Genomic DNA, 23567 nt, shown 5'->3' with positions numbered 1-23567 from the left:
AAGTTTTAATTACAACTCTGGACTAATGCAAGATGAAAAGCAATGGATTGATATTGACAATTGATTATATATTGAATTTAAAATATTGATTAGCTGGGCATACTGGGCAATATGGATGCACATCTCTTAGTAAATAATAACTATCAAGTATTCAGCCAAGCCATAGTATACATAGTATTTTATATTTGAAAATGTATAAAAGGAAGCCAAAGAGCAGGGCCAAAGCTCAGTGTTATATTTTATTATTTTCAACAATTTCGTATTTATGTTAATGTTAATATTCACTTATCTTAAGATTCTATAGAAAATATTCTATTCAAAAAATACAATTTGTTTATACCTCATTCTGTTCTGTATAGGTCTACTAATTCTTAGACAGATGGAGCAAACTGTTTTAAAGGAGGGAGGTTTGTAGTGGGACCACTGGGGTGTCAGGTGTGACTGTGTGGCGATGGAAACTGGTTTACATGGCTCATGGGTCAGGTAGGAGGGCCCCTTAGCAGAATTTTGCTTAGGGCCCCAGGGAGGTCAGGACCGGCTCTGGCTGTACATTACACGAAAACATGAGTTAGAGAAGGCACAAGCCACCCTAAATACACTGTGAGTGAGAAAGGGGTAGCTTAACAATTTAATGTATAATATGCGTAGTGTAAAATTGTTGGAGTAATCGCAGTTTTATACATGTAAAATTTCACTTGTTTTGTCACTGTATCTACTCGTTAGCTAGTAAGCTAGCCTACTAGCTAGCTGTATTGCAGTGCAGCCAAACTGTGTTAGATAGCTAGCTAGTGATCAATATTAGCTTAAATAATGAAAAAGAGAACTTACTTCAAGATGCTTCTTCAGGTTACAGGTCGACTCTTTTGAAACGGATAGCAGTTTGGTTGCTGGCAAACACAGCTTGTACTGTACTGTTGTGTTGCGACCTTTGCCAAATTTGAAAGTAAAATGGTCCCGGTATTTCCATGACATAAACACGTTGCGCTGGTTGCTTTCTGTCTCACTCTCTGTTCTACTGTCTTGTGAGTCAGGCAGTCTGCTCACTTTTTTCTTTTTTTTTTCGTGAGGGGCATATGGAGCTACCAGTCATTGGACAGATTTTCTAACTGAATAAACATTAAATGAAAAAAAATAAATGAAATTAAATGGAAAAAATCCAATGTAATCCCTTCAGTAATCTAAATATTTTTAAAATGTAACTGTAATTTGATTACCATCAATTTGAATGGTAACTGTAAAGGAATACAGTTACTCATATTTTGTATTTTATATACGTAACGCCGTTACATGTATTCCGTTACTCCCCAACCCTGTTTATAGGCTCTCAAAAAACCTTTCCTGGTTGTTTATCTCTTCCTGCAGTGAAAGCAGATGCCTGTTTTCAGCAACAGTTAACTTAGCTGTTGTATCTTTAAGTAAGGTGCTCAGCCTTTATTATTCCTTTTATTAATTATTCCTTCATTGAGACAATGAAGGGTAGGAGCAGTGGCGAGGTGTAGTGGTAAGGAGCAGGGCTCGTAACCCAAACATTGCTGGTTCGATTCTCTACCGCGGCACTGCTGTTGTAGCCTTGGGCAAGGTACCCTAACCCAGAATTGTCTTAATAAATACTCTGCTGTGTTAATGGATAACATGACGGGATTGTCACGTATGGGAGTTGCTCTGGGTAAGAACATCTAAGCAACTGAGAACCAATTTGGAAGAATTGCCTCAATGCTATGACACATAATAACCTGTATAAAACATGAAACACGATAACCAAATCAATAAAAACACTTCACTTTCAATATCTGATAATTTATGTTTTAATACATCAATCCTTCCTTACGAATTTGTCTTATAAGTAACATCGTTCTGCGTCAAAAATTTAAAAAATATTCCATGAATAGAATATGAAATTTTCATTCAGATAATCTGCAGACTAACAGATACACTTTTTGTGTTGGATTAATTGCTCTGTAGTTACCCAAACAAACTCAGTAATGTCCTTCGGTCAAAGCCTGATATCCTTATGAATCCTGGAATGGTAATAAATTAATTGCCACCCTAACAATCATACTATACATACATTGACAGCAAAAAATTCAGGTAAATCAATCATTTTCAAATCAAAACTTGTGCACTTCAGATTTACTGAGCATGTTATGTGTCTTCTTGATAGGTCTACCCATCAGTTTAATTGAAATGGACTTTATCCCCGGAGAATCTACTGCTAAATGACGGATGATAAAAAAAAAAAAATCCCTCCGTGCATTCATGATCACTCGTAGAGTAGTGTGCCAGATGACACAATGCTGTTGATTTCCACAACTTGGACTGTGATGAAAAGGCTCATGGTCTATAGACTAAGGAATTACAGGCTTGGATAGGGACTAAAATTTCAAGCATTTCAAGTTTGCTTCTCTTTGGGAAAGCAAATGTGCCTTGGTTCAGTCACTGCACAGGTTAATCCAGTCATTTTTTTATAGATAACGTACTGTACCTCACCAGACCAAAGCCTCCCTCTTGGTTGGTCGATAAAATAAAGTACATCCTCAATTGCTTAAAAGATCAATATATTCCTTTGCAGGAATGCGCCGAAAGTCAGTAAGGTGTGGCCAGGCTATCTATACCCCTCTCCTGCAAACAAAAATTGCAATTGAGGTGCTAATCCTCATTTGGTATGGTGCATTTACACTGCAGTATTCAACTGATAGAATAGCCCCACCACAGCATTTAGCCAGGAAGCATGAGAGAGGCTACTGGAATTTATAAAATTGCTCAGTAGTAGAGTCACTCAGGCTAATATGCATACTGATAGCCACGCCTTGGCCTGCAACAATGAACTCTATGGCCCAAAGCAGCACGAGCTGGAAATGCAGCTCTCTGAATAAATTATTGAAAAACCGCGCACCTGCTGACTGGTGGCTATTGGCTCCCGAAGCCCATGATTGACGAGAGTGTGCTGCCAGGAAAGGGAACATTTTAATCCACTTCCTCGTCAAGGCCATGCATGCAGTGCGCCCTGCTTCTGAGCTGGGCTATTTGCCCATCAAAGCACTTTAACCTGGACCAGTTGAGAGCTGGGCGCTCTTTTGTCTAACATGAAGTATGGTATTTCTGCCGTGCGCACCTGCCTGCTAATGAACAGAGATGGCTCTGCTGGGACCTCCAATTAGCCATGGAACGGAGGCTTCACGCCGGCTGCAGCAGTGTTTGCGCTCACATCGGAGTGGCTCTCCCATGGAGCCAGACAGCTGCACATTTCATCTTGGAGATTAGTGTGCTACATGAATCACCACTGTGGCCCTGCTGTCAATCTGTCCAGCATTCCCGCTTTTTATGTTTCCAGCAAATGGTCTCATTTGCATTTCGGGCTGAGCTCCCTACCATCTCCCACCAGTAAAGCTAACCCAAAGAAAGTGCATGGCGTGATCAGTGAAATAGTGCATGCTAAAGTTTAACAGTCACAATCCATACAGGGTGAGTTTCATATATCATCAGTTCCTGGCCCTGTCTATGTCAGAGCTGGACAAAAATGTGATATATCTTATGTTTGCGCACATGTGGGTTGGAGGAGCTGTAAGAGTTCATCAGGAATAACCAAGGGAATTTTATTTGGAAAACCAATCAATCTATCAAAATGTATTTGTCATATGTGTGTTATAAACTACACTTCTGGAAAACAGAAAAAAAAACAGAAACAAAAAAGTTCATAACCTAAATCCAGAGACAACAAAGTACCTGGAGGGATGCCCATTATTGACATTTGACTAGTAATATTGGTGGTAGTCTTCCCAGACACAGAGGATATACTTCAACATACATTTATTCATTTAGCAGACGCTTTTATCCAAAGCGACTTACATAGGTTACAGTTCTTTATAATGTTATCCATTTATACAGCTGGATAATTACTGAGGCAATTGTGGGTTAAGTACCTTACCCAAGGGTACAGCAGCAGTGTCCCAGCGGGGATCAAATCGGCAACCATTCAGTTACGAGTCCTGCTCCTTAACCACTACGCTACACTGCTGCCCACATACCATTTACCCTGCCTGCTCCAATAAATATGATTGCATATCTTATTTGATCAAAATTCACTGCCTGCACTACGCTGTTTCTGCTATTCATTTGATTTAGATATCATTTTCAGTTTTTTATAAATTGTTTATCGTTCAATTATTGATCCACTCATTATGTATTTGCTCAGTACTGCTCAGCCCTTATTGACAGAATGAGCTTAGTGTAAAGAATATTCCTCCATGGGGAGGGAATCCAGGAGTTTACTTTGTCTACAACTACAAAGTCAAAGGCAAACTGTGTCAGGGTTTGCAGGGAAAGGACCCAGGCATAGACAGTGTAGTACTGTGGTGACAGAGTTGTTTCAGAATTAAGTTTCTTACGTAACTGAAACAAAGTGCCTGTAAGATCCTAAAGTAACTGGATCTTGTTAATCTACTGTGCTCGAAGTACGGAGGCAGTGATTATAGTAGGTCGGCCCTAAAGTAACTGGACCGTGGGGATTTGCTGGGCCCGAAGTACTGGGGCAGTAATTCCGTAGTGTAAGTTTCTAAAGCAACTGAAACTTACAGTGTCGTTGTGAGCCCAAAGTAGTGTGGCTGTGTCTGAAGCACATTGGTTTATGCCCGAAGCAGTGGGGCGTTGAATGGCCTAATGGAGTTGGCCAGACTAGGCTATTTGTGTCCGATGCACTGGAACATTGAATAGCGTTATTTGAGCGACTGTGTACAGAGTGCTGGAACAGTCGGCTGTAGGGGGTTTTTATTGTTATTTTAGCGACAGTAAGTGATCTTGTTTGGCAAATCACCGTGGGTTATTAGCAAACTATTAGCTAGCTGTTAGACGGTTTGGCACAAGTCATAACTTTTGTTCTAGGCGTAAGTTCTAGCTAGTAATGGGGGAATTGATGCTATGTTACATTGTCAAGCATGGGCAATGTGAAGTACTTAACAGAATCGAAAATATGGAAGACCCTTATGGGTGGGCATTGAACCAATTCGAAACATACCCGAAAATGCCTAGGAAAAAGGAATGTAAAATTGCTATTGGCTTTCAAGCCATTCTTCATGAGTCATACAGAGTGACTAAAACGAAAAAGGATGCATTAGAACGTGAGAATCAGACTTTGCATGATCAGGTTGAATATAAGGGCACGTTGAAAAGTTACGAAACCACGGCAACACTAACAACCGAGGAAAAGTTAGAAATGAGGCATGAGTTAACCCGGTGCAAAGCCCATAATCAGTATTTGGAGAGTTCTTTGGAAAAAGCAAACGCTGAAATGAAACGCTTACAAGGAACCTGCAATTACTTGATGAGTAGATGTGAAACAAGGAGTGGTGTGGATGATCGTGGTGATAGAAGTAGTAATCCTTTTTGGGACAAATTGGCACATAACATCAGCGCACAGAGTTGCGACGATCGGAACAGATGTTCAGATCATACTGTAAGGTTCCCCATGGCGCCAATCCATTCAACTACTACCACTCACCCAGGTGAGGAAGATAGCGCCGTCACCACTACCACTGTTAGGGCTCTCACTCCTACGGAGTTAGAATCGTTATTTAAGAGTATTGGGAAGTTTCATCTATCTCAGCATGACCCTTTAGAATTTCTAGTCAGTTTGGAACAATATGTTGATTTGCATAGCTTAACAGATTCAGATGCTTGTGTGGTCCTGACTATGTGTCTCCCACGTGTATTGGCAAGGGCCCTCCCAGAAAAGGTGCAGAGGAAAACTGCTAATGATAGAGAGAGGAAAGAGGCATTGCTTGAGGTCTTGGGGGCAAGAGTCATTAGCTGGGAGAAAATAATAGGGGTTAAAATGAGAAAAGGGGAGCACCCTGCAGCATTTTCATCTAGGCTTTTGGATGCTTTCCTAGCTTACAGTGGCATACCTGATATCACACAGCAGGATCCAATGTTCAAATCAGCTCTGATAGCACAGTGTGATGTATACATGCACAACACCCTCATATTACATATAGACTCCAACACACCATATTCAGAGATAGTCAGCAAAATGACAAAAGTGTATAACTCTCGTATCCATAACCCCACAAACAAAAGACCGAACCATACACCAAACTTTATGCCCCCACTTCATAATTCAAATGGCATGGTTATATGCCACAACTGTGGTAAACCGGGGCACATTAGGAGGCACTGCTGGGCAAAGGGGGGGCAGAGACCACTACAGAGAAATGGACGCAGGAGATTTAGAAACAGCTCTTTTACAGACAGATGCCACAACTGTGGGAAAATAGGCCACTTCAGAAGAGATAGTTGGTCTAAAGGAGGTGGACAAGGCAAAAGTTGGACAGTCCACAAGGAAATGGTTCTATGTGGATCAACTGAAACCATATAAGAAATTGGGGGACTGTTGATAAATTCTTGTGTGTTTGTCTTGCTATATGTTTGTCAAATGTCATGCCCATGTGGGAGGGGGGGGGGAGAGATTCTTTCTTCTTGTATGTGTTTTACAGATCCCAACAACACAAACCAACAACAACAAAAAGGAGATGTGGCGCAGTGTCCTGAGGTTAATTCTACCCATTGCTGTGGTGCTGCAGAATGTCCAGAGCAACAACCAGCTCCCCAGTCCGGCGTGCTGACATTCGATGCTGGCTTCGATTGTGAATTACCACAGTTGGATAAAGTACTTAAATAATCTGATTCCCACTCCTACACCAAATCTATCCAATAACCTTCTTAAGGAGTCTCCTTGGCTGGAGTAGTTCTCTGTCTTCTATCCTGGTTAAAAGTAGATAATTGAATAAAGGTTAGGGTGAGCAGTCTGTGGTTGTAATAAAGCTTCATCGGGCCTGAGGATGTGGTGCTTAGAGTGATCCAGTGGAAAGAGGTGTTGGTCCAATGACGGGTAAGATTGTCCGTGCAAAGGATGACAACCTAAGGCAGGACAGCACCGCCACTAGGATACCTGGAATGGGTGATGCTTTATTGCATATAAGCATCAAAGGGGGGACTGTAAGATTTTGGTCCAGATCCCTAAACTCACTCAGTGCAGCATAAGATAGCACAGATCCTCTCACTTAAGGTATGCTAATACCTGTATTCATTTGTCTAGATGGCCTTGTTGTAACCACAGTTCTGCTCACAGACTTCAATTGTCACTTTGGCCGTGGCTGGCCATTGCAGCAATTGGTACTTCTAAAGAAACCGGTGATGGGTGATTGAGAACTGTTCTTGCTAGGGAAGATAATGCAATTACCAGACCTCCTGTATTTCACCACCTGTATGCTAATTATTGTCGATCCTGATCAAAGCTCTGTATCAGTATAAAGAATGCTTTCACTGAGTGCTCGGGTGTCAGATTGACTCCGCTGAACCCAGAGTGCGTTTTCACGTATTTCTGACAACTGCCGTTCCTGTAAATAAAGAAGTCTTTTCTGCGAAGATCGGAATTGTGTCTTGTTTTTCCTTACAACAGTGTAGGCAGTATGAAAAGGCTAATCTTTAATGACAAGTCCAAAAATTACAAGCAAAACCGAAGTCAGAAAAACAGTCCAAGTAAGTAGCCAAAAATCCAATGGAAAGAAATTTGAGGCAGAGTCTGTAACAAGCTAAAACAGGGCTTACAAACAAACGGTGGGAATGAAACAACTGAGAGGCACTGAGATAATCAGGCCTAGAACAAAGAAAACAGCAGGGTATATGTAGGCAGAGGACGACACACCGGTGTGCGGAACAGGCTTCAGGTGATGGACGTGGCCAAGTACCAGGAGGGCGGGGAGGCATGCGGACAAGGAAACACAAGGACCTATAAACAAAAACAAAAGAGACACCCAAACAGACAGACAGCGTAATGAAAACAGACTGGGATCCAAGTGTGGTCAATAAGATTTAATCGCAGAAGCCAAAACGAAGTCAGGGACGAAACAGGTTGGCAACGGGAAGCAGCAGTACAAAAACCAGATCCAGAACACACAAGCAAGGTCCAAAGAACAGGTGAGGGTCAAACACGGTAGTCAAAAGTCAGAATGGCAGAGAGCAGAGGGCTGTACTACGAAGGGAGTTTAACCTACTCAGATTTAACTCGGGGTTATCAAGGAAAGTCAGGGTTGACAAACGGTATTACGACAGTGATTAAGATGTCAGTTAGTTGATTTGGCGTTAACTTAATCGGAGTTTGTGCGCGTTCGCATAAAAGGGGTGTGTTCGGCAATGGAGGCAGAGTTTTTGTATAATAGCTCATGCTCCGTATTTTTCCCTGAAGAATGCACGTTGGTAATGGCAGGGTATGAGGAGTTTAAAAAAACGTTAACAACTCAATCTAACACCATGACGGCCAACAAAGCCAGGGAGGCTTGTGGGCAGCACATTGCCAACAGAGTAAATTTATAAGAAAAGTGTTCTTGTTGTATGTTCTCTATTTTGTCTTACGGACTCTTCTTTGATTTGTAATATGATTGAGATGTAAGGACATGTAAATAATCTATCTAAATATGTGAAAACAATTAGGATAGTTTAATTACAGCCTACACATGGGCTACATTTCTGACATTGACCCGTTACCCACTGTTAATGAATTAAGATATACTCCCCAAAGCACCTAGGCTGTAGGGCTCCCTGTATGAATATAATGCTATTGTGTTAAGAATAACTTCATTCTATCAATCATTTCAGCTGCAACCCCAGTGGAAAACATACCTGGTGACAAGTCAGGATGAAATATAAAAATATTACATCAAGTGGTATGCATTAATCATCATTAATGATAATTATGCAACTCATCATTAATACTGAGTACAGATGTGGTGTGTAGCCTACACTTATAATAGCCTATTCATGTACTCACAGGAAACAGAAACAAGGCAGAGATGGTGAAAACTGGAGGAGGGCCACCTCCTGCTACATTTTCACAGGCAGAGGAGTTAGCCATGGCGAACAACAGAGGAAGGCCCATAATGGAGGGGGTCGAGGAGGCAGTCAGTTCTGACCCTGGTGGCAGCTCAATGTCCACCCTTAATGTACAGGGTAATATATTAATTGTTTTGATTGCCCAGTTTAAAAATGTATGCAGTTCACATTCCTGTCTTATAGGACAATTGAGGGCGATACTATTGATCTGCTCCAGCCACCAGCATGCCCCTCATCTGACTCTCAAGTAGAGGTAAGTGTGGAAATAATTGAGGAGTTCTGTGGATTTATCAATGCTGATATGTTGACACAACTTAACAGCTTTTCTCTTTGCTTGAGTATATGCTTGAGCTCAACTGCCAGAAAAAAATGCTACAAATAAAAAAAACTTAAACTGGAAATAGAAAAACTGGAACATGACAAAAAGGTATTGCTATACATTGACCATCCTTTGATCAATATGTCTCTACCATCTGTAACTTTTTTTTCTTTTAATTTCTAGGAAAGGGAGAATACCAATAAATAAATACATAAATCAAAAAAGAATAATTTTATGTGCGTTTTTTATTTGTCAATAAATTGATTTGTGATGGCGTCTCTGACGGCTCTTCCTGTTGGGTGATCCAGCGTCACTGGGTCCACAACATCTGGTGACTTCGGCAGCTGGCATGGTGCTTTCTTTTCTAATGGTGGCAATGTTATGGAGCACCACACATGCTGTCACCACCTCACATGCCCGCTCCGGACGCACCCGCAAGCCTTGCAGGCAAGCAAAGCATGCTTTGACGACCCCAAATGTCATCTCTATCCTTGTGTTACTGTGAGCCATATTATATTTTATTTGTTCCCTTGATTGTGGGTCAGGATAGGGGGTCATCAGGTAACGCAGACACAGGTAGCCTCTGTCCCCAAGCAGCAGGCCATCAAAAGGCCCTTTCAACGATAGAAAAAAATTGTCACAATACAGCATGATGTGTGAAATCTAGGGTGGTGGTTGTCTTACCTTGTTCAAATCTCTGGGTGGATTCCTGAAAAATTCGTGACTTGTGCACCGACCCAGGCCACCTAACCTCCAGACTGGTCACCATTAAATGGTGATCACATGTCATCTGACAAAGGATTTCAGGCCATTTTAACATATGTACTAACATTGTAAGAAACCACATCACCACCTAATGTGTCTTTGTCTTGAATATAAGAAGTTTTAATGACAAAATAATGTAGGCTAGCCTACATGTCATATCAAATAAGACATGATCAAATACCCACCATTGATGCTGTGAAATGACTTCCTGTGTCAGGGCTCCACCCCCTTAAGCCGCGGTGTTTTTGTTTTCCCTGTCCGTGTGCTTTTGTTTTCCTTGTGTTCCTGCCCCGCCCGGCTCCCCGCCGGGTCCCCGCCCACCTTATTCCCTCATTGCCTGCACCTGCCTGCCTGCTCACCTGCTTCCCATCTCCTCGTTGCCCCAGCCCTATATCTTCCCTATGTGTCTCTGTCTCGTTGCTAGTTCGTTGCAGTGAGTTTTTCCTGTCTCGTCCCCGCTCTAGTTTACCTGAGGTCTGATCGCTGTTCGTGGAATCCTGCCTGTTTGTCGACTTCGTCCTTCGCCTGCCGTTTTGGTCCCGTCTGCCTCTTCTTGCCCACCTGGTTACCGACTCTGCCTGCCCCGACTCCCGATCCTGGATCTGCCCCCGGACTGCCTTCCCGTGTTTTTGAACCCTGCCTGCCCCTGTACTACGAACTGCCTGACGATTATCATTAAACGCTTGGTTCCGCTTACCCGGTGGTCCGCGCTTGTGTCCCGATCCCCGTTCCTGACAGAACGAACTAGCCAAATGGACCCAGCGGACCTACCTCAGCTGAGGACGGCCCTGGAGCTCCAGGGTGCTCTACTGGGCGGACACCAGAACCAGCTGGATTCCATCGGCCGGTCCCTGGAGGGTTTCGCCACCAGCCTCGCTGAGGTCTCTGCGCGGCTGCAACAATTGCAGCTCGGCCAGGAGAGCCGACCTTTTCCGCCAGCGGCTGTCTACCCACCGGTTCCGCCAGCGCCTCCCGGCCGGGAGCCTCGGCTGCCACCCCCCCAGTCGTACGCGGGGGACCCGGGAACCTGCCGCTCGTTTCTCTCACAGTGCTCCCTGATATTCGAGCTGCAACCCTCCACGTTCCCCACAGACCGGGCGAGGATCGCCTACGTCATTACCTTGCTCACCGGCCGAGCGAGGGAGTGGGGTACTGCTGTCTGGGACGCCGGCGCTCTCTTCTGCAACTCATATGCCGGATTCGCCGATGAGATGAGAAGGGTGTTTGACCGTTCCAGGCAGGGCCGCGAGGCAGCTAGAGAGATGCTGCAGATTCGCCAGGGGCGTCGATCGGTGTCGGACTACGCGATCGACTTCCGCACCCTGGCCGCCACCAGCGGGTGGAACGCGGAGGCCCAGTTCGACGCCTTCCTCCACGGTCTCGCGGAGTCCATCAAGGACGAGCTGGCTACTCGGGAGCTGCCGGCCAGCTTCGAGGCCTTGGTGGACCTGGCCATCCGCGTGGACCAGCGCCTTTCGCAGAGACGCAGGGAGAGAGCGTCTAGCAGCCTGCCCGGTTCCGTCCGTGAACAACCCCTCCCGATGCCGGCCAGCAGCCCTGCACCACCATCCCCGGGAACCTCCGAGCCGATGCAGGTCGACCGCACCCGCCTGTCTCCCGCTGAACGACAACGGCGAATCAGCACCCAGTCCTGTCTATACTGTGGGCAGCCTGGCCATTTTGTGGCGAACTGCCCGGCCAAGGGCCAGCGGTCACCCGCAGCGGGGGGATTGCAGGTGAGTGTAACCCCCCTGTGTCATTCCCCCCAGACCCTTCCTCTATTTTCAGCCACCCTGCTCGTCGGAGGTCAGAGCCACGCTGTCTCCGTCCTGATTGACTCCGGGGCGGATGGCAGCTTTATCGACGCCAACCTGGCAACCCAGCTGCGCCTGCCCCGTGTCCCCCTGCACTCGCCGTTGGAAGCCCACGCGATCACCGGGGCCCCCCTGGTTCGCGTGACCCACGCCACTCCCCCGGTCAACTTCCTCGTCTCGGGCAACCACCGCGAGGAGATTGTCCTCAACGTCATCCGCTCCCCGCAAGCCGCCGTGGTCCTGGGTCGCCCCTGGTTAGCGCGGCACAACCCCCACATCGACTGGGAGGGCAACCGAATCCTGGGCTGGAGCCCCTTTTGCCACTCCCACTGCCTTCGGGATGCCGTTACCCCTGTGTCATCGATCGCTTCCGCTCCCGAGGACTTCCCGGACCTGTCGGCGCTGCCGCCCGAATACATGGACCTGAAACTTGTGTTCAGCAAGTCCCGCGCCACCTCGTTGCCTCCTCACCGCCCGTATGATTGCACCATCGACCTGCTGCCCGGCTCGTCCCCCCCTCGGGGGCGACTGCACAAACGCCCGTCGTCCGCAGCCCTCTCTGCCCTGCTCCCCGGGCTCCTCCGCCGCCCCGCCTGATCGACGGAGCGATGGCTCACACCGTGCGCCGCCTGCTTAAGGTTCGGCGTCGGGGGCGCGGTTGGCAATATCTGGTGGACTGGGAGGGTTACGGCCCCGAGGAGAGGAGCTGGGTTCCTGCTAGGGACATCCTGGACCCGTCCCTGATCCGGGATTTCCACCGCCGACACCCTGGCGAACCCGCTGTGATGCCCGGTGGCGTCCGTAGGGGGGGGGGGGGGGGTACTGTCAGGGCTCCGCCCCCTTAAGCCGCGGTGTTTTTGTTTTCCCTGTCCGTGTGCTTTTGTTTTCCTTGTGTTCCTGCCCCGCCCGGCTCCCCGCCGGGTCCCCGCCCACCTTATTCCCTCATTGCCTGCACCTGCCTGCCTGCTCACCTGCTTCCCATCTCCTCGTTGCCCCAGCCCTAGATCTTCCCTACGTGTCTCTGTCTCGTTGCTAGTTCATTGCAGTGAGTTTTTCCTGTCTCGTCCCCGCTCTAGTTTACCTGAGGTCTGATCGCTGTTCGTGGAATCCTGCCTGTTTGTCGACTTCGTCCTTCGCCTGCCGTTTTGGTCCCGTCTGCCTCTTCTTGCCCACCTGGTTACCGACTCTGCCTGCCCCGACTCCCGATCCTGGATCTGCCCCCGGACTGCCTTCCCGTGTTTTTGAACCCTGCCTGCCCCTGTACTACGAACTGCCCGACGATTATCATTAAACGCTTGGTTCCGCTTACCCGGTGGTCCGCGCTTGTGTCCCGATCCCCGTTCCTGACATCCTGTTCACATAATCCCCCTCATATTCTCCCAGGGGCGCTCTAATGGAGATATGCGTACAATCAATTGCACCAATCACCCTCGGGATTCCTATGGAAAAAAATGTGTTCTGTATATAGGCCTAGCCTATGCATTTTAAAAATAGACCAAGTATTTTTATATTGCGAATTACCTCCGATCGCATAAAAAGCCTCTTTGATCTTGAGAATGCTTAAATGGCCAGGGAACACAACAAAGGCATCCAGCAGTTTAGTGAGAGCAAGTACCACCTTGCGAACTGCACAGCATACAGTATTCTTGCTCAGATGTAAGAAGGATGGAATACATGAAGTGTCCGCTGGCAAAATATCGTAAAGCAAGGCACACCGTCTGTTCAACAGTGAGGGCATTACTCCGGCGAGTGCTATTGGAAACGTTTGGTCCTAGAAGCTGGCAAAGATACTGAATTCCCTCAGATGAGAATCGATATCTTTCATAGAGAACATTATCCGGGTAAGCTAGAGGATTCTGACAGTCTCTAAATACCCTCACCCTGCGGAGCCTCTCACAATCCGTGCACCAATGTCGAGTGGGTCTTCCAAATGTGCCTGCATTTTTCTCAACAAGGTTGTAGGCAGAAGGGGTGGTGCTTACATAGGGTAACATCGAGTTAACCACGAAGATAACCTGCTCGGAGCAGTTTAGAGATGCAGTGTAAATTGCCATGACAACATACCTCAGGTAAGACTTATCCACCTTTCGTAGTACGGGTTAATCGGGAAGTTACACCTGGCGTCACGAAGTTACTGCTGAAGTTACCTGGATAAGCCAGTTACCTTGCTTCATAGTACAGCCCTCTGGCTTGGTAGTGTTGCAGAAACAATACCTCACAATGAGGCAACACAAAGTGAGTCCTTAAGTAGCCCGGACTTAATGGAAGAATGAGTCACAGGTGTACTTGATGAGTGGGTGAGGTTGAGCCAGGCTGAACTGGGCGTGGCTGAGCTGGTTGACTGGGAGCGGGTGTGACAGACAGGGAGAAACCAAGCAGCTCAGGCCAAAGTGCTGACAAACTGCCAGACAAATAGGCAGGCAGATGACCTAAAGTAGTGCAACTTTTTGCCATTTTTATGTCCTAATTTCTGAATTCTAAGAAATATTTGATTTCAGTTCAATGCTTTCAAAAGTAGAACAAAAACATTTTGTAAGAATGTCTGCAAGTAGTTGTATGTTTTTGAATAACTCATCATGGATGCAGTAAATCAAGGAGAAATCTCAGTTCTATTAAACAACAACAACATCAGCAATAACAATAATAATAATATACATAACCAAATTGTGCAAAAACTAAACTGGTTAGTCATTGCATTGATGAATAAATAACATTAATTAATAATAATATTCTCCTTAGGCCAAACAGCAATTTGGTGGAACGTTTATGCCACTGGTGGATGGTGTGAATGTGGTGTTAGTGAATAATATCAGCATTGAAATGTGGATATCTTGAAAGTGACTTTGATCTCAGGCAGAACACATTGGGGCAATTGCTCTGTCAGCTAGGTTGGCTGCGCTTTAGAAACATACTTCTTAAACCGGATCTATCACGAGTTTAACGCGCAGCTGTGTGTTAAGCTAAACGCGATTGCTGTGTAACAACACGCACGGGTTCAGCTAATTCGCAGTCTGGAAAACTGTCTGGAAACCGGAAGCTGGAGATCTACCCAGAACCAGAGCCCGTCTATATAGATATTCTCTGCCAGAACACAGAGTTAACAAGAATGCCACTTAATGACATAATTTAGAATTCTTTGCGAGTTAGATCCTCAATGTAATATAAATATTACAGGCTGTGGTAATTGTTATTAGGCTTATACATTTCTTATACAATTGACTTCAAATCTGCCAAAAATAAAGTTTATTTCCCTGCAATAAATAAATAATAGCTAAGACCCCTCCTGTATCCTGTCGTCATTGAAGTGTCTGAAAGGGAACTAAAGTTACAACTTTATTGTAACCCTCGATTTATAAGCATTTTGGTCTGGATCATGTTTGAATAATTATCATTACTCAGGGACGTGCATAGACATTTTGAGGGGCAGTGGCTCTAAGGTCTAAAAAGACAGGGGGAAGGGGAGCCCCATCTATGGGTCCAGGGGTATAGGCTAGGTCTATCAAAAACCATTGCAAATTTTAGAATGATATGGCGATTTAATTTGGTCGAAATTTAGCAATGATAGGCTACTAAAAATCTTATAAGCAACAACAACAAAATTAATACTATTAGGCTATAATTTATTATCTCCAGAGGCGAAGTCAGCCAAAGAGGGGCTGCCTTCAGCTCGATGTTATGCACATCCATGGTTTGAATGTGAAATTAAATCAATAAATCAATCAATCAATCATTCAATCAATCAGTCAATCAAAGTCTCCACTGTTTTTTCTTAGTGTGCATGCAAAAGTGTCAGGTGATTTAAAACACGACTAACTAGCCTGAACACCGTGTCGGTGAATATACACTATATGGACAAAAGTATTTGGCCACACCTGTTTTTCAGGGTTTGGGCTAGGTCCCTTATCTCCAGTGAAGGGCAATCTTAATGCTTCAGCATATCAAGACATTTTGGACAATGCTATGCTTCCAACCTTGTGGCAACAGTTTGGGGAAGGCCCTTTTCTATTCCAACATGACTGTGCCCCAGTGCACAAAGCAAAGACTATAAAGACATGGTCTGATGAGTTTGGTGTGGAAGAACTTGACTGGCCTGCACAGAGCCCTGACTTCAACCCCATCGAGCAACCCCTTTGGGATGATTGTGAGCCAGGCCTTCTCGTCCAACATCAGTGCCTGACCTCACAATTGCTCTACAGAATGAATGGGCACAAATTCCCACAGAAACACTCCAAAATCTTGTGGAAAGCCTTCCAAGAAGAGTGGAAGCTGTTATAGCTGCAAAAGGGGGACCAACTCCATATTAAAGTATATGTATTTGAATACAATGTCATTACAATGTAATGGTCAGGCATCCGAATACTTTTGACCATATAGTGTATATTTCTTTTTGTTGAAAATTGACGGTGGTGCACGGCGCAGAAATCCTGGTGATGAATAAAGACTGCACTATTTAGATGAAGCATATTTTGTCTGTCTTTGTGATTAGAAAAAACAGCCTACAATGTTTTGAAGAAGATGTGGAAAGTAATCTCCGTAGACCTTAATTATAGGACTATATAAAGAGATGTGCCTATATAGCTTTTATTTCACACAGTCAAAGTAAGTGAAGACATAGGGCTACATGGGGCCTAGACATTTAACAACAAAATATTACTACAGTTTGTGTGTACGATGTGATGTAGGTCTCATTCTGCAAATGAGATGGTTTAGTCTCTCCTTAAACCACCTCAGTGTCAGTAACAGACTTTTCCTGAGTCAAAACACTACATTTTTCTTTTAGCTCTTAATGCTAAACAACCATTTACATTCACATTTACATTTATTCATTTGGCAGACAGTTTTGTCCAAAGCGACTTACAAGTGAGGTAGAGTACAACACAAGCAAAAAAACATAAGGGGTCAACAATAGACAGACATGCAGCCTCATTCTGTGTCAACTGCAGAAGCTTAATAGTGCATGCAGGTAACCTAGCCAAGAGAGCATTGCTTTAGTCCAGTCTTGAGATGACCAGAGCCTGGACAAGGAGCATACTCAGCATACTCACATAGGTAGGGCCTGATTTTCCTGATGTTATACACTGCATGCAATGTGGACGGTAAATTTTAGCTGGTCATCAAGTAAATTTTAAATGGTCATCAACAGCTTTCCAAATTATTTCTTTATATATATTTAATATCAATCAAGGAAACCACAGGTCAAGGCCTACTGCTACATCTGTGTGATCAGGATGGCGAGAGTTGTCCTTCCCCACTGATACAGTACAGTCCATACAGTCCACAGTCCATTAACACACAAAAACAAAATTAAAACATAAAAATGGTAAAACTTTAAAAAATAAACAAATAATTTATGTTGTTAAAATGTGCTTGTCTTCCTATTTTAAATTTTTTTTTAGATAACATCTTGCTAGCTGAAAGGTTCATTCTTTGAGGGAACTGAATGAACATTATGTAAAGTCACAACTAAATTATACATTGAAAACATCACACATCAGACATATGCACTAAACTATCAGCTTGTAGAAAAACAAGCTGAGAATAAATGTGTTCTTTGCTCTTTGCTTGTGGAAAGGAAAGTGATAGGTAAGGAAGAAAGGCTAAACACAATTTAGGTATCTGAAACTTGATTATCCACTGCAGGTTTTGTGTCTATAGATGGGAGGTCACTGCTATAACTACAGTACTACTATTAAAATACTACTAATACCACTACAGTGCCACTACTATAAATACTACAACAAGTACAACCACTAATATTATTAATAATAGGATCATGCTGTTAACAATAATAACAGATTAAAAAAAACACGGCAGTGAAAATCTTTTATTTAAATCTTTGGATCACAGTTTATCATGAGAAAGAGAGCATGAGGACCCCATCTTTTTCTTTTAATTTCCCATACTTTGATGTTTCACAAATAAGGTGGCATAAAAAGTCAAGGAACATGTCAAGGGACTTAAGTGCAGGTGAAACAATCCTTTTATAGCACAGCGGATTTTAAAAAAGCTCTACCATAACATCAGAAGACTAATTGTTCTGGCCCTGCCAATTGTTGTTTTGGTCGTTTTGGTGACCCCCGCTGGTTCTTTCTAAAAAATGTCTATGTGACAGGAAGTGAGTGCAGTAGGAGCATTGCTAGAACATGTGGTTTGTATCCAGGGAAAATCCTTTGCCATCCTCACTTGTTATCCCTTAAGAAGGCATTCCCTGTAAGTAAATTTGTTTGTTATTACCCATCTTTAGTTTGAGTACATCTAAATAAGTGAAATGTTAGTTGAGTTGTTTTATTTGATATCACTGTCGGGTTCTGTTGAGCGCATGTATATTGCCTTATGCCTTTACAGTATTTTATAGTAGTTTCTACAGAATAACAGTTAGTTTCTAAATACTTACCTGGCATTTATGTATGTGAATATAATTTATGTACACAACACTTATCAGTGTATGTATCTGTATTTTCAGTTTCACACCGTTCATATGATAAAACGCTCTCAACATCGCATCGTGGTCCCGAGAGTCATTGTATGGAGGTGTTTAACTTGCTGGATAAATGAATGGGAGATTCATTGAGGCCAGTACAGTGAAAAGGGAGACCTACAAGCAAGATTCCCCAGAGGTTCGGGCTGCATTGTCATGCATGGTGTCCAGGCCAATACGATAACCACAGTGAGTTACGCAAGGATTGATACAGGTGCAACACGTCCATTACAGCTTTAAGTGTAAACATGTGTAACGTGGGTAGGCTGTCCGCTTACTTTACGTGGCGCAGATAATTGGGGGTGTGGTAGCTTACACGTAGCCACTTAGTTTTCCTTATTTAAGCTGCGTATACCTGCCTGTTGAGGGACCTTGCTTCTGCTTCCGGATCTGTGCATCTCCCGTTTCCTGTCTGTGCAGTGGTGTTGGATCTCACGCTGTCAGCTGTCCTGTGTCCTGTGCTTGCCTACTGAGAGTATCAGTCGGCCAGTGCTGGAGCCATAGTTTGCCTCTGTCTGCGAGCTCTTGGGAGTAGTGTCTCCTGCTGTGTTTAGCCGAGGTTTTTCCCTCCTGTAACGCTAGTTGCTGTTTTGCCTCTCTATAGTTCCGCCTCAGCGGAGAGGGTTAGGTTAGACTGCGGGAAATCTTAGTGTCTTATGTGTGCGGCGGCGTGTTTCTACCCGCAATCCAACGCAAACCAACGGGTCGTGGGTAGGTTAACCGCTTGTTTTATAACGATTTTAGTATAGTGGGCAAGGAGCCGTTTGGTGGGGCGGTTAGCATATTCGTATTCCTCTTCACTGTGTGTCTTAATGCTAACTGCACTTTATCACGTAGGCACGCGTTTGCGGTTTGAGAGTGAATGAGAGAGCACTTGGGTGAGTATTTTTCACATGCGGGTATCCCTAGTGGTGAGTATACTTCCCCCCCAACCAGCTCTTAGCCCAATTTTAATAGCATAGTATTTTTACATATTTAAACTGTAATGATGGAATGCATTTAAATAAATTGACTATTCTTAACTTTAATAAATGTATTGTGCTTCCCAGAATCACGCCTCTGTCTTATCCTTATAGAAGAACCGGAGGGAACCCTTCTCTTGTAGCGCAGGTGTATATTTGGGGTTTACATACCTAAACTATTTCCTTGGGCGAAACTCCCAGGGTGGCGTAGTTGAGCTTTGCCTGTGCCCCACACCTCATGGTTACACATGGAACATGCAGAGTTGGAAATCAGATCTGTCGCCTCCCGCTCGACTAGGTCTTCTGGTTCAGCTAAGTCTTCCACTGTTTCAAGCGTCAGTATAGCAGCAGCAAAAGCACGCGCTAAGGCTGAAGCCGCCCAAGCGAGAGCTGCATTCTCAAAGAAGGAGATTGAAATAAAAATAGAAAAGGCCCGCCTAGAAGCCACATTAGATGCCTTGCAGAGAGAGAGAGAGGCAGAGGCTGCTCTGGCTGAGGCAGCCGTGATGGAGGCTGCAGCTGCTAACTTAGAGGCAGCAGAGGTTGAACACAGGGCACAATCACTGCCCATACAAAGCCCGCAACAACGTACTGAAGAGTATGTGAATGAGCATAGTCACATCAACAGCAGGCAGTCACCTAGGGTCAGATATTGTAACACTGGCTGCATGCCACACCCCGAAACCCCCAACTTACCAGCAGTTGAAGAGTTGGACAATAATCCCCCAGCACCAGGGGGCCAACTACCATCTAGCCATCCTGCAGATACTACCATTTTTACAAACAAGGATCTTGCAGAGCATCAAAGCCATCGTACCCCCTTAAACAGTCAGTCGCGTCGTGCTATGAACCCACCTGTTTCCACACCCTACTTTGGTCACCATAACCGTTACCTGACCGCTGCTAGCCATCACTCCAGCGATCCAGCCTCATCTGAGTTTGCAAGATATTTGGCACGAAGCCAGCTCGTGTCAACAGGGCTTACTAGGTTCGATGACCAGCCTGAGAATTATTTATCCTGGAAATCATCATTTCTTAATGTGATTGGGAGTTTAGGTCTTACTGCAGGAGAAGAGACAGACCTGTTAATCAAATGGCTAGGAACAGACTCTGCAGAACATGCACGTCGCATTAGATCAGTAAATGTACGAAATCCATCTGTAGGGTTAGACCTCATCTGGGAGAGGTTGGAGGAAATTTATGGGTCACCAGAAGCCATAGAAAGTGCTCTGTTCACAAAACTGGAGAACTTCCCTAAAATAATGCCCAAAGAACGCCAAAAGCTTAGAGAATTAAGTGACTTATTAACTGAGATTGAGGCCGCAAAACGAGAAGGATACCTACCAGGGCTTTCGTACCTTGACACTGCGAGGGGTGTCAACCCACTAGTTGAGAAGCTTCCATATGGGCTTCAGGAAAAATGGATGATGCAGGGCTCCCGCTATAAGCAGGAACATAGGGTTGCCTTTCCACCATTCTCTTTCTTTTCGGAGTTTGTGCGTAGTGAAGCCAAGGCACGCAATGACCCCAGCTTTAATCTCCCTTCATTCTCCGCTGCTCCAAACAAGAGAGACAGGTTCTCTGAGAGTCACAGCAATGCCCGCAAACCAGTTTCTGTCCATAAAACGGACATCTGCCCCTCTTCCAGTTCTCCTATCAACGCAGATGACCCAGATAAACAATGCCCAGTGCATCGCAAACCACACTCACTAATGAAGTGCAGAGGCTTCAGAGAAATGCCCCTTGATGAGCGGAAAAGAATATTGAAGGCACACAACATCTGTTTTAAATGCTGTGCATCAAACAAACACATAGCTAGGTGCTGTGAAGCAACTGTGAAATGTTCAGAATGCAACAGTGACAGGCATCCAACTGCCCTCCATCCAGGCCCAGCTCCACGGATTACCAAGTTTTCTCCTCCCCTTACACAGCATGGCGGGGAGAAGGAAGAAGCATCAGATGCTGCTGTTACATCTAAATGCACTGAGGTCTGTGGGGAAGGCTTTAGAGGGAAATCGTGCTCGAAAATATGCCTTGTGAAAGTTTACCCAGCTGGCAACCGCAGCAAAAGCAGAAGGATGTACGCCATGTTAGACGACCAAAGCAATAGGTCACTAGCATGGTCAGAGTTTTTTAACATATTTGACATAAATGGTCCCACAGACCTATACACATTGAAAACCTGCTCTGGAGTAGCTAAAGCAGCTGGTAGACGAGCAATTGGCCACATCGTAGAGTCTGCAGATGGTGAAGTGAGTCTTCCTCTACCCACACTTTTGGAGTGCAATACAATCCCTGACAATAGAGACGAAATTCCTACTCCAGCAGCTGCACGTGGCCACCGCCACCTCAAAGCCATAGCTCATGAGATACCACCTCTAGACACAGATGCTGAAATACTTCTGTTGTTGGGGAGAGACATATTGAGGGTGCACAAAGTCCGCAGACAAATCAACGGGCCCCATGATGCGGCATACGCCCAAAAACTGGACCTGGGCTGGGCTGGGTAATAATTGGTGACGTGTGCCTGGGCAGCACACACAGGCCCACAGAGGTCACTAGTATGAAGACATACGTTCTTGAGAATGGCAGACCAAGTCACTTTCCTCCATGTGAGAACCAGCTGACTGTCAAAGAGAAGTTTAGCTTCTTTAAGCAGCACCAGCCTTTAAGCCACACCTTCAATGAAAACCACTCAACTGGTGTTAACAATGATAATTTCGGCCAGTCAGTTTTCTGCCAAACTAAGAATGACAACAAATTGGCACCTTCAATGGAAGACCTTTTATTCCTCAGGACTATGGAGAATGAATTCTTCCAAGATTCCACAAATAGCTGGGTAGCCCCACTACCCTTTCGAAAGCCACGGAAGCATCTGCCCAATAACAGAGAATATGCAATGAGTCGCTTTAAGTCTTTACACCGCACTCTCGAAAAACGTCCGGAGATGAAAGCTCATTTTATGGAATTTATGCAGAAGATACTGGACAGCGGCCATGCAGAGCTTGCACCTCCAATACAGGAAGGCAAGGAGTGCTGGTATTTGCCCTTTTTTGGGGTGTATCATCCACAAAAGCCCAACCAAATACGTGTGGTTTTTGATTCCAGTGCTCAGTTTGAGGGGGTTTCCCTCAATGACGTGCTGCTCTCTGGGCCAGACATGAACAACAGCCTGTTGGGCGTCCTTATAAGATTCAGGAAGAACCCTGTTGCCATCATAGCTGACATCCAACAGATGTTTCACTGCTTTCTGGTGCGGGAAGACTGCAGGGATATTCTACGTTTCCTTTGGCATCGTAACAACGACCTGAGCAAAGGGGTCACTGACTACAGAATGAGGGTGCACGTTTTTGGGAACAGCCCCTCACCAGCGGTGGCCATCTATGGGTTAAGGAGAGCCGCGCAAGAGGGAGAAAAGGAGTATGGCAGTGATGTGCGCCACTTCATTGAAAGGGATTTCTACATGGATGATGCCCTAAAGTCTGTCTCTACTGTGGAGGAAGCAGTTGACCTTCTCAGGAGAACGCAGAAAATGTTGGCAGCCTCAAATCTCAAGCTCCACAAAGTGGCCTCCAACAAAGTAGAGGTGATGGATGCATTTCCAGTAGAGGAGCGAGCCAAGGATCTCCAAAATCTTGACCTGTTTGTCGACAACCTACCTGATCAGCGAAGCCTTGGGGTAAGATGAAGTATCATGTCAGACCTCTTTACATTTCATGTCCCTGAAATTGAAAGACCCTACACACGAAGGGGAGTGCTCTCAATGGTCAACAGTCTTTTTGACCCACTGGGGTTCTTAGCACCAGTAACCCTTCAGGGGCGATTATTGCTCAGAGAACTCTCCACACATGCCAGTGACTGGGACTCCACCCTCCCTGTGAATATGCGGGAAAAGTGGAGAGTATGGCAAAATTCACTGCAATATCTCAAAGATATCCATGTTCCCCGCACATATACAACCATTCCCCCCTCAAAGGCCCTGCACACGGAGCTAAGTGTCTTTTCAGACGCTTCTGTTAAGGCCATTTCTGCTGTTGCTTACCTCAGAGTCACTGGTCATGATGGGCAAACAGAAGCAGGCTTCGTCCTTGGCAAGGCAAGACTTGTCCCTCAGCCTGAACTCACAGTCCCCAGACTGGAGCTGTGCGCGGCAGTGATGGCTGTGGAGATTGCGGAAGTCATTACAGAGGAGACAGACCTCAGACTTGACTCAGTCAGTTTCTATACAGACAGCAAAGTGGTTTTGGGTTATATTCATAACCAGTCAAGACGCTTTTATGTCTATGTAAATAATCGAGTGCAACGCATTAGGCAGTCTACTACACCTGAACAATGGCATTATGTGT

The 23567-nt window shown here is 45.1% G+C and overlaps 1 pseudogene; it reads right to left on the bottom strand.

Annotated features, from left to right (window-relative positions):
• Positions 1–9447: 9447 nt before the first annotated feature.
• Positions 9448–13723, bottom strand: LOC118774080 (annotated as a pseudogene).
• Positions 13724–23567: the final 9844 nt, after the last annotated feature.

Source organism: Megalops cyprinoides, chromosome 3 (genome assembly GCF_013368585.1).
Source record: "Megalops cyprinoides isolate fMegCyp1 chromosome 3, fMegCyp1.pri, whole genome shotgun sequence".
Taxonomy (NCBI): domain Eukaryota; kingdom Metazoa; phylum Chordata; class Actinopteri; order Elopiformes; family Megalopidae; genus Megalops; species Megalops cyprinoides.
This window is presented reverse-complemented; position numbering and strand designations above follow the sequence as displayed.